The following is a 12,040-nucleotide window of genomic DNA, read 5'->3' on the forward strand; positions in this document are numbered from 1 at the left end:
CACAGGCATATCATGCTGTGTGAAAGCGTTCATGTGATTGGCTCATAAGTAAACAATCCCACACGTGGAGTGCGTTCTTGTGATTGGCTAAAAGAAGGGAGATATCTGATTGGTTGCTGACAATTCCCTGTTTAAAAAAAAAGCATGTGTGTGTCGAGCCAAGTCAGGGTAGTCTCAAAATTCACACACAAATGCAGTGAAGTTCACAGACCGCAAGCAGCTTGTAAATCAAGATATTTGTGCGCGTGCATCAGAAATACATTTCTGAATCTTGTCCTGTGCATTTGTGAATCTTGAGTGCATTTGTAAATGCTGTTTGCATTTCTGAATTGTGTGTGTATTTCTGAATTTTGTGTGCATTTCTGAATTTTGTATGCATTTGTGAATCTTCTGTGCTTTTTAAATTTTGTGTGTGCATTTGTACATTTTGTGCGCATTTGTGTATCCTGTGTGTGTATTTATGAATCATGTGTGTGCATGTATGAATCCTATGTGTGCATATGTGAATGTAGTGTGTGCATTTATCTTTATTGAGACTCTTTTGGCTCCATAATTGATTGTTGGTCTCCACCTTAGCTGCAAGATCGGTGATCTGGTTCTCATGGTCAGAAGAGGAGGCCTTCAATACCTGGGTAAGCTCATTTAAGGTTTTCTCCTGCCTTTTGATGAATTCCATCAGACTGTCCCAGTTACCTTGCACATGTGCAGTAAATCGTTGAATTCCCCTCCCAGGGGGTTGGAAGGAGGCCAGGCAGATCATGCTGAGGCATTGAGGGAGATGTAACATCCATAGACACACAAATTTGGAGGCTGTAAGGTTGTGCTGCCAAGTAAGAGGTTGCACTGGGGTGCTGCCTCCAAGAGCAGGAGAGAGCATCCGCACATTGGTTCCAGCATAGGTGAAACTGTGTGAAGTGGAAATGTTATACCTGAACTTGGGCCACCTGTGTGATGACGCTGAGTCCTAACCAGAAGACCACTCTAAGCACCACAATTCCAAATAGAAATAATAGAACAAAATAAACCAAAACAAAACAAAACTGAGTGAAATGAATGTATGTGTGACACTGATTAGAGTGAGCAAGCTGGCAGCAGAGGTGGCTAAGGGTCATTCAGCAACATCAGCTGTCAGCCTGTCTTGGCTCCTTCCTTTCTTACAGCTCCATGTCAATGCATTAGCCGACCAAGAGAACCCATTACCCATTAGCAACTGGCTAAACAGGTAGCACAACTTCTTCTCCACCATCCCTGGAAACACACTCTGAAATATCCACACACAAGGACTGCCTCCAAAGGAAATGTAACACACAGGTTCTGGTCAGTCGAACTTCCTCTAGTCTCTAAACCTCACCCTTTATATGTACTCCTCTCAATTGGTCTGCGCTTCCAATCGTAATGTATTTTAGTTGAAGGGCGGTGACAGAGAAAGTAAAAGTAAACAAAGGGGCAGTGTGGAAAATATCTCAGATGCCACAAAGTCATGGATTAAATATATACTAGTAGGCTACAAATTGTAAGTTATACTATTATGTTTCCTCTGATGCACTGCCAAGAAAAGTTGGTTACATCTGAAATGATTAGCCTCTGGTCGGGATATCACTTCAGTTTTGACTGAGCAATTTATAGCTTACAGATTGAGCAAGTTAACGGGCTAAATGTTGACTCAAGCTGCAAACTATTTTAAATCCAATTTCTAAGTCCAATTTGGTGTACTGGTTTTCATGTTAACTAAAACCAGTTCAAAATAACGATTTGTTCCAGTCAGCATTAAGTCTAAAAATGATTCATCAGGCTATAACTTTTAAATATGAATTAGTATATATTAAATATGCTATTAAATGTGTACAGTATATACAGTCATGGTTAAAAGATATGATCAAAGAAGGCTGTGAAAATTAATCTGCATTCTTAATCCTTTTGATTTTAATTACAAAATAATTTAAATTCAAAATAGGGGAAATCTCATTATGAAACATGTTTTTCTCTAATACACATGGGCCACAATTAAGGACACCACTAGAAATTCTTATGAGTAAAATAACTCCGTATATTCCCATTCATATTCACAATTTTAAGTACTCCAGGGTGATTATGAACATGAAATTATCCAGCCATTGCTTCCTGTTTTACAGGAATATAAATACGGGGGAAAACAAAGCCCAAATACCCTTAATCATCCATCACAATGAGAAAAACCAAAGAATATATTTCTGATGTGCAGCAAAAGATAATTGAGCTTCACAAATTAGTCAAGTGGTTTTAAGAAAAGAGCTAGAGAAGTGAAAATTCCCATTTCCACCATCAGGGAAATGATTAAGAATTTCCAATTAACAGAAAATGTTACGAATCTGCCTGGAAGAGGACGTGTGTCTATATCGTCCTAAAACATGGTGAAAAGGAGAGTTTGAGTGGCTAAAGACTCTCCCAGGACCACAGCTGGAGAATTGCATAAAATAGCTGAGTCTCTGGGTCAGAAAACCTTAAAAATAATTGTCAAACAGCACCTACATCACCACATGTTGTTTAGGAGGGTTTCAAGAAAAATTCCCCTAGCTCATTCAAAAACAAACTAAAGCATATTCATTAATCAGACACGACTGGAACTTCAAACGGGACTGGCTTCTATGGTCAGATGAAACTAAAAAATGAGCTTTTTAGCAGCAAACACTCAAGATAGGTTTGGTGAACACAGAGATAAAAAGTACCCCATAAATATACTGCTGTATTTTTGATGTTGTGGGCCTATATTTCTGCTGAAGGTGCTGATATCTTGTTTAGACACATGGCATTTTTGATTCTATCAAATACCAACAGATAAAAAATCATAAAGTGACTGACTCTGTTAGAAATCTTATAATGGACCATGTTTTGGAAAGCACATGCCTTAATAGGTCTAACAACTGATAATGCAAAGCAGAGCAAAAATCAAGCACTTAGGTCAAAAGAACTGCCTTGTAAAGCTCAGAAACAGGTTTGTGTCAAGCCACACACCGGGAGTTCAAAAAGAAATTCTGCTTCATTGAAGGGTCACAGATGCATAGTCTCTGTTACCCTTAATGGAAGAAGTTTGAAACAATCAGGACTCTTCCTCGAGCTGGTCTACTGGCCAAACTGAGCGACTGATGGAGAAGGGCTTTGGCTAGTAAGGTGACCAAGAACCTGATGGTCACTCTAGTTGAGCTCCATGATCATATGTGGTTACGGACAAACATCACTACAACACTCCACCGATCTGGGCTTTATGGTGTGGTATGGCAAGACTCAATCCTCTCTTCAGTTAAGACACTTGAAAACATTTGGAATATATATAAAAAAAAAAGCACCCGCAGGACCCTCAGACTCTGAGAAACAAGATTCTCTGGTCTGATGAACCTCAATTCTATGCATCATGTTTGAAGGAAAACAGTTCTGCTCAGTACTATCCAAAAAGTAAAGTGTGCTGGTAGCAGCCTTGTGCTGTGGACCTGTTCTTTCAGCAGCAGGGACTGAGGGGACCATCAGATTACAGGGAACGCTCAGTGCAGACAAATATAGAGAAAGTCTTAATGAAAATTATCCAACCTGACAGAGCATGAGAAGTGAAGAGATGAGGAGAAGGATGGCAGATAATTACCAAATGCAGATGTGCAAAGCTTGTCACATCATACCAAAAAGACGTGAGGCTGTTAAGGTTCTTCACCTAAATAATTAGTTATGAATGAATACTTATGCAATGTACTCATTTCAGTTTTTTATTTTTAATACATTTACGAAGTTATGACAATTCTGTTTTTGCTTTTGTTATTATGATAAAAAGGAAGGCAGATTGATGTGGGGAAAAAATTATTTAAAGCAGTTTAACATAACGCTGCTTCATAACAAAATGTAAAAAAAAAGAAAAAAGATGGAGTACTTTCACTACGCATTGTGTATATATATATATATATATATATATATATATATATATATATATATATAAAATTTAGTTACTCGCTATTGCATGTATTTTGATTTTAAAACATTTTTCTTGATTAAAATGTACTTGATTTTACAGTAATTGTCCAACTACACTTAATGGAACAACATATTTCAAGGAACCCTATATGTCTTCTATGTAAAGAGGATTTCAGTGATGGTGTTGTAATTTAAGCCGGATACTTGTGCGCCAGAGAAACAAGTGCACAAGCCATATCTAGAATTTAGTGTTTGAACTTCCATCTTTGTGCTGTGTATATTTCTCTGTATTTCTATAGATCTTGCTCTGCCCCTTTTTAAGCATGACACTCGTTGTGTTCTGTCTTACTGTTTATTCACAGAATAAAGGTAAGGTCGTAGGCATTTAAAAAAAAATCTTCTTGGTATACTGACATCATGCTTCAAACTTTACAATGCTCACGATAACTTTCATTATATCTGCAAAACAAATTCACTTCACCAGCTCTTCAACAGCGATTCCATAGATATATACAGAGCTACTACAAAACCATCTAATGTTCAAAGACAAAAAATTAAAGTAGGCTGTGCACTTGTTTCTCTTGCACCAGGTCTATATTATTATTAACCCTTACTTTTTATGCTATTTTCAGACCGACAGTCACCCATATCATCTTCCATATCGCTGCTGCATTTTCTGCAGGAATGTTTATTTTCACACCTTCTAGCTGTGGGTGACTTTTGACGTTAACTTTACAACAATTCAAAACTAATTTCGTAAAGTGATATGAAAAAACCGCATGTTACAGAAACTTAGCTAACCAGAATCAAATATGTAATCACATCCAATAAATAAATAGCTGGCGTATACTTGCACTACTTTTATCCAGATTTTGCCCTGCTGTACAGTTTAAATGAGCCAAGTGCCAAAAGTCAGAGCCAGTCTGCAGATTTGACTGGACATTTCACAGACAATTGTATTGTGAATGATGGGCAAATATATATTTTTAACTTCAGCCTATGAATCTATCCAGTTGCAGGATGTCAAACACATTTTGAACTTTTTTATATGTGCTAGATTCAAAAAGTAATGTAGTGTACTCCAGCCATACGTCACTGAAAGATAACCAATTTTATGTTTATGTTTCTATATTTTACCTCTGAAAATAACCACATGATACATTATGCATGCAATCTCTTACCTGCCTTATGTGTCAGTAATTAGCTAAATCACTGCTAAAAAAATATCACAGATCAGTAGTAGACTAACAAATGCAGAATTTTGAGAAGAGGGTTGAGGTTGGATAATGCACATACAAGCATTCGTGGTAATATGATCACATATGGCCACAAAAGCCTCTCCTCATTTACGGTCAATAGACACAGTGGGATAGCAGTGTAGGAGAACTGAAAGAAACCAGACCATTTCTCCTCCATTTGATAATGGATCAATAAATACATGTCTGCTTCAACACTGTGTAGACCACACGAACATTTTCCACAGGTCACAGTGGGAGTGCTTAAGATTAACATCACACAACCATCTCTGCTATTTTTTCCATTGCGCTTTGGTATGATAGTGAACTGGCATAGCATCTCTCATTAACTGCAATTTGCTAATGTTGCCAAAGTTCAGTCGTAAACACACAGTACTGTATTATCTTAAAGACATATGTAGTTTCATAGTTGTATATTTTATATTAGGATAAATTGTTTAAAACCATGTGTATACTAAAGATAACGGTTATACACAGTGCTACGTAGATCTGGACATATACAACAAATCTCTGTTATATGTCAGGTAACACAATCTAAGCTGCTGCAAAATATCCTATCCCTGACGTTTAAAAAAAAAAAATAGTAATGATGAACTAGACCTGAATTTACACTGCCAAAGTATAATACTTAATGTAAAGATTTGAACAAACATTAAAACCCAAGTCAAATCTATAATAGTAGCCTAATGCTTACCTTAGCAAACAATGCTAATTAGTGTCCCACTCCCAACACACGTGAAAGATGCAATCAGTGCATGTGGCGGGAAAAAAATATAAATCTGATCATCTCTTTTAAATGGTTCTTAAACTTTTTTAACGTTTTAATTGGTACACACACACACACACACACACACATACATATATATATATATATATATATATATATATATATATATATATATATATATATATATATATATATATAATATTCAAGGTTTTTTTCAGTCTATCAGAATTGTCAAAAGCTTTTATTTTGCAATTGTTCAAAATACTGCATCGGTAACACAATGGCGCCATCAACTGTCCAGCTTGTATTTCACTCCCAATCACATCTAGTAAGGGGGTTCTCCCTTTTAAATTTAATTATCAACAATACTATTCCATGCATTGTTTGTGTAAATTAAAACTAAAATAATGATTAAAACAATTAATTTTTTTTTAATTTCAAGAGTTTAAAAGTTCAAGGCTGCCACTTTAAAAAAAAGAAAAAAAGGTTACGTGTCTTCCAGTTTGTAATTTACTAGCAAAGCAGGACTAAGAATAAGGTTTACAACAGTATTAAAGTAAGGAATCTAATGTTTATTTTCTAACTGCAAATGTGAACCATTTTTTTGTAAACCATTTTCCTTAGTTTGAAGTACATTTAAAGAACCTTTTCAATGACCACTATAAACAACCTTTAGTGCGAAGGTTTCATGGCTCTTAAAGGTTCTTCTTGCAACCATAAGCACCAATAAAGAATCTTCTACTTTTAAAAGTGAATAAAATACTTTAGCGCCTGTATTAACTAGTACTCCTTTTTAGAAATCAGTTTTAATATTACAGTATATTGGTTTTACCCCAATATTGTTCAAGGCCCCAGGCCATATTCATGATTTACCTGCTTTTCATACGCATGTCTTGTGACGTCTTTATACATTTTTAAACTTCTAATATGCATTTAAAATGAATTTGCATCTTAAAATAGCAAAGGTGCAAATGAATTCTTTTAAATTCTTTAAAAGAACTTTAAATTATTTTAAAGCGAACTCATGACAGCACATAATATAAAAGGCAAAATCACTCTGTATTGGATGTCTTATGCCAAAGGGAAAAGACAATATGTCCCTACTTAACCCCAGATTACAGCTCAGTCCTAAACGTTCCCAAATATAGTTCAGAGTCAGCTGGAGACCTCTTGGGTGAGTGAGCAGATAAACTTGGAGCTGATGACAAAACCTACACTGTAAAAAATAATTCAGCGGCTTAGTAAATTTCACAAAAATAAAGAGCTATATTAACTTAATAAAATCTTTTGAAATCATTTAAGTGATATTTTGAGTGGGTCAGATTAAAAAGAATAATTAAAAATCCAACAAATAATTTCTCTAAAATTTACATATATTATTTAAGTTTATGTAATGAAAATAAATAAGTATTTAATTAACTAATTATATTTTTTATATACCTTCAATATTTCTGGTGAATTCTAATAGAAATATTTGATAATTATTTACTTGTACTGATCTGTTTTAGAAACTAAAATTATTAAGTATTTCCAACCAATTTTCCTAAATAAAGTTCCAGCTTAATAAATGACAGTTTAAATAAATTGAGTAAATTTCGCGGCTAAAGTGATCACGTGTGCAGCTCCGCAGGAAAAAAACATCTGCTTTCCTCAGCAGCGACGTCGATTAGCCATACACCTCACAGCTCCTGGTAAGTAACGTTAGTCAGCTAATCCTACTTACGTTTGTAACACTTTATTAAAAAGTTAATAATTATTAAGCATTTTCTAACAATTGTCTTTGTATTTTACGTCATATTCAACAAGTTTCGTAGCTTAATCGAAGTCACCTGAAGGACGGCTTTCCTCAGCAACGGCAAGACCCGCACTCCTCTCATATCGTGGTACGTTATAATTTAGCCAGCTAATACTAATAATGTTTGTAATGTTTAATTCAGAAGTTAATTATTAAGGATTTCCTAACAATTGTGTTTGTATTTTGCGTTATCTTAAGAAGTTTAACAAGTTTCGCGGCTCAAACAAGAGGCACCTGTCACTGAAGGACTGCTTTTCTCAGCAACGACGTGAACAGCATTACTCGATTTTCCTGTAAGTAACGTAGTCATTTTATAACTATGTATATTTGCAAAAATGTTTTCAAAAGTTGATTAAACATTGACCGTGTGTACGTGTACATAACAGTGTAGTTTTCGAAGTTAGTTAGTGGGGCAGCCATATGTATGTTAGTTTTTTTTTTTTTTTTTTTGGAGTGGGTTAACGTTCGTACTATTTGGATCACCGTTTATTTCAACCGCCATTTGAAAGTCTAACGATAAGTGTACCGTGGTCCAGCAACTATAACTATACATGCCCAATGGAAAACGATTTTGTACAGGTTCCCCTTTGGGGTCAGTGGCTTGTCAAAAGGGAACACATCATTTATGAACTTTCAAATGACAACATTCTTTCTTGTAAAAAGCTGTCACGTTGTTGTAAAACATCATTATTACTACACGAACTCAAGTATGAGCTCTTAAATCACCACTACAAATACGCCATGCAAAAGTATTTAAAATGGCGTGGACATTACATAGACTGGTGCGTTTTAATCAGCTCCCACTATAGGAAGTCGGACAGTTTAAGGCCTGCTCCATTGTAAAATCATTCTAGTGCACTGAAACCTAGATCACATACAATATCGGTCAAAAGTTTGAAAACCGTAAGCTTTTTAATGTAACAAATCCAGACCTGGTGGGTATTGAAGGACAGCGGAGGCTGGGGGAGGGGTACGTTGTTTTAATTGAGTAAACTTACTAAATTTCTTAAGAGTGTGTTTAAATATATTCATTTTGATTTGAAATTATTTGTAATATTTTTGTTCCCTGAAACAGATCAGTTTAATTTTCCATCCTTAAATAAATTGATAGAAATTTCACAAATATATTATGTGTATTATAAATAAACAATTTGTTAGTCTAATACTAAATTGTTTTAGTGGAAAAAATAAAATATAACTGTACATTTTAGATAAAATAAACTGTTGTATTTTTAGTCCGTTAATATGTTTACATTTATGCATTTGGCAGACACTTTTATCCAAAGTAACTTACATTGCATTTCAAGGTACACATTTACAATTTAATCAATTTTTGCTAGCGCCGACGCTCTAATGTTTGAGCTACAGGAAAGCCATCTTTTGTATAATCAAGTGAACTATATTCAGAGATTTTATTAAGTTAATAAAGTTAAATATTACTGTAATATTTACTAAGCCACAGAATTATTTAGAGGGTTAAGGGTTGAGTGTGAGGGTTAATGCAATGCATATTTTTTTCAAGTAGTGCAATTAAACAAGCTTTTTTGTTTCAAAACCATTAGTCATTTTACTTAAATATTAAACATGTTTATAAAGAAATTGGTTGAAATAATGCAGACCTCAATAAAAGCCTATAGCATTGATTTACAGCATAGAAGCTCGCAGTTGGTCTCTTTTCGTTTTTCTTTTAGGTTTATTGTTAAAAATAAATGTCCCTATGTAGAAAATTAACTTGTCCTCTTGTTAAGAAGAATGCTGTTAATTTTTGCAACTCCTCCCCCTAGTAATCATATGGTCCAACAGAATGTTTGCTTCTTCAGGTGCTATTTGTTTTGTGTATTTGTCACTTTCTTGTAACATTCAGTTTTGAATGTTAGCTCTAACCAGTTATCTTTAAAATTTGCCTGTAGGGTTCAGCTGATCTACCCGTCTTCGTACAAGCAGAGTTGGCAGAGGAGGTCATAAAAATCTACATCCTTCGTAACAATAATGGGGCAGTCAGCGACGTAATCTTGGGAATCTCAGCAGAGCCTGCTGCCATCTTTCAGGAGTCACATTGGATTTGAGATATCCCAAGACCCACAAATACAGGTCCTTCTCCAAAAATTAGCATATTGTGATAAAGTTCATTATTTTCCATAATGTAATGATAAAAATTAAACTTTCATATATTTTAGATTCATTGCACACCAACTGAAATATTTCAGGTCTTTTATTGTTTAAATACTGATGCTTTTGGCATACAGCTCATGAAAACCATAAATTCCTATCTCAAAAAAATAGCTTATTTCATCTGACCAATAAAAGAAAAGTGTTTTTAATACAAAAAAGTCAACCTTCAAATAATTGTTCAGTTATGCACTCAATACTTGGTGGGGAATCCTTTTGCAGAAATGACTGCTTCAATGCGGCGTGGCATGGAGGCAATCAGCCTGTGGCGCTGCTTCGATAGCGGCCTTAAGCTCATCCAGAGTGTTTTGTCTTGCGTCTCTTAACTTTCTCTTCACAATATCCCACAGATTCTCTATGGGGTTCAGGTCAGGAGAGTTGGTAGGCCAATTGAGCACAGTAATACCATGGTCAGTAAACCATTTACCAGTGTGAGCAGGTGCCAGGTCGTGCTGAAAAGCAAAATCTTCATCTCCATAAAGCTTTTCAACAGATGGAAACATGAAGTGCTCCCAAATCTCCTGATAACTAGCTGCATTGACCCTGCCCTTGATAAAACACAGTGGACCAACACCAGCAGCTGACATGGCACCCCAGACCATCACTGACTGTGGGTACTTGACACTGGACTTCAGGCATTTTGGCATTTCCTTCTCCCCAGTCTTCCTCCAGACTCTGGCACCTTGATTTCCGAATGACATGCAAAATTAGCTTTCATCCGAAAAAAGTACTTTGGACCACTGATCAACAGTCCAGTGCTGCTTCTCTGTAGCCCATTTCCTGCACACGCCTGTGCACGGTGGCTCTGGATGTTTATACTCCAGACTCAGTCCACAATCTTCCTCAGGGTCCGGACACCTCTTCTCGTTGTGAAGCGTTTTTTGCCACACTTTTTCCTTCCCACAGACTTCACACTGAGGTGCCTTGATACAGCACTCTGGGAACAGCCTATTTGTTCAGAAATTTCTTTCTGTGTCTTACCCTCTCGCTTGATGGTCAGTGATGGCCTTCTGGACAGCAGTCAGGTCGGCAGTCTTACCCATGATTGCGGTTTTGAGTAATGAACCAGGCTGGGAGTTTTTACAAGCCTCAGGAATCTTTTGCAGGTGTTTAGAGTTAATTAGTTGATTCAGATGATTAGGTTAATAGCTCGTTTAGAGAACCTTTTCATGATATGCTAATTTTTTGAGATAGGAATTTTGGGTTTTCATGAGCTCTATGCCAAAATCATCAGTATTAAAACAATAAAAGACCTGAAATATTTCAGTTGGTGTGCAATGAATCTAGAATATATGAAAGTTAAATTTTTATCATTACATTACGGAAAATAATGAACTTCATCACAATATGCTAATATTTTGAGAAGGACCCTGTACTCACTTGAGTTGTTCCAAAAACTGTTTCTTGAGCTGGATCCTCCAAAACTCTGTTAATGTTCAGAGGTTAAAAAATGATCTTCTTGCATAGTAGTGGTTCATGGTCATCCCACAGAATGGGTATTCCTGATGGAAGTGTTTCTGTTATCTGATTAATTCTGTTGAAGACATAGTTCACCCCAAAAGATGATGTTGTCATAATTTACTCTCCCTCAATTTGTCCCAAACCTGTACGAGTTTCTTTCTTCTGTTGAACACAAAAGATATTTTAAGTGAAGTGACGTGACATTCAGCCAAGTATTAAAGAGTGTTGGTTAACGCTGTTAAAGGTTGCCATTGACTTTGCATAGTATACTTTTTTTTTTTTTTTTCCTATCATGGAAGTCAATGGCAACTTTCAACTATCTGTTAACCAACATTCATTAAAATATATTTTGTGTTCAACAGAAGAAAGAAATTCGTACAGATTTGGGACAACCCGGGGGGGCGAGTACATTATGACAACATCATCTTTTTGGGTGAATTATCCCTTTAATATTGATGTAAGTGTTGCTTTTATATTTTTTTATGGTTTAATGTTGAGTGTGACTGCAAATGGCTGGTATGCACCAGGAACAAAGATGTCATTTCTCTTACGGCTATCGTATTTTACATGTAATCTACTTGAATACTAAGATGGATGAAATGTTTCATAAGGTTTAATCATTTCCCTTATGGCTACTTTACAGTTTTTAATTTTTGCAATCTACTGGAATATTAAAATGGATACAATGTTTCAAAGGTT

The sequence above is a fragment of the Carassius auratus genome, chromosome 15 (assembly GCF_003368295.1).
Source record: "Carassius auratus strain Wakin chromosome 15, ASM336829v1, whole genome shotgun sequence".
Taxonomy (NCBI): Eukaryota; Metazoa; Chordata; class Actinopteri; order Cypriniformes; family Cyprinidae; genus Carassius; species Carassius auratus.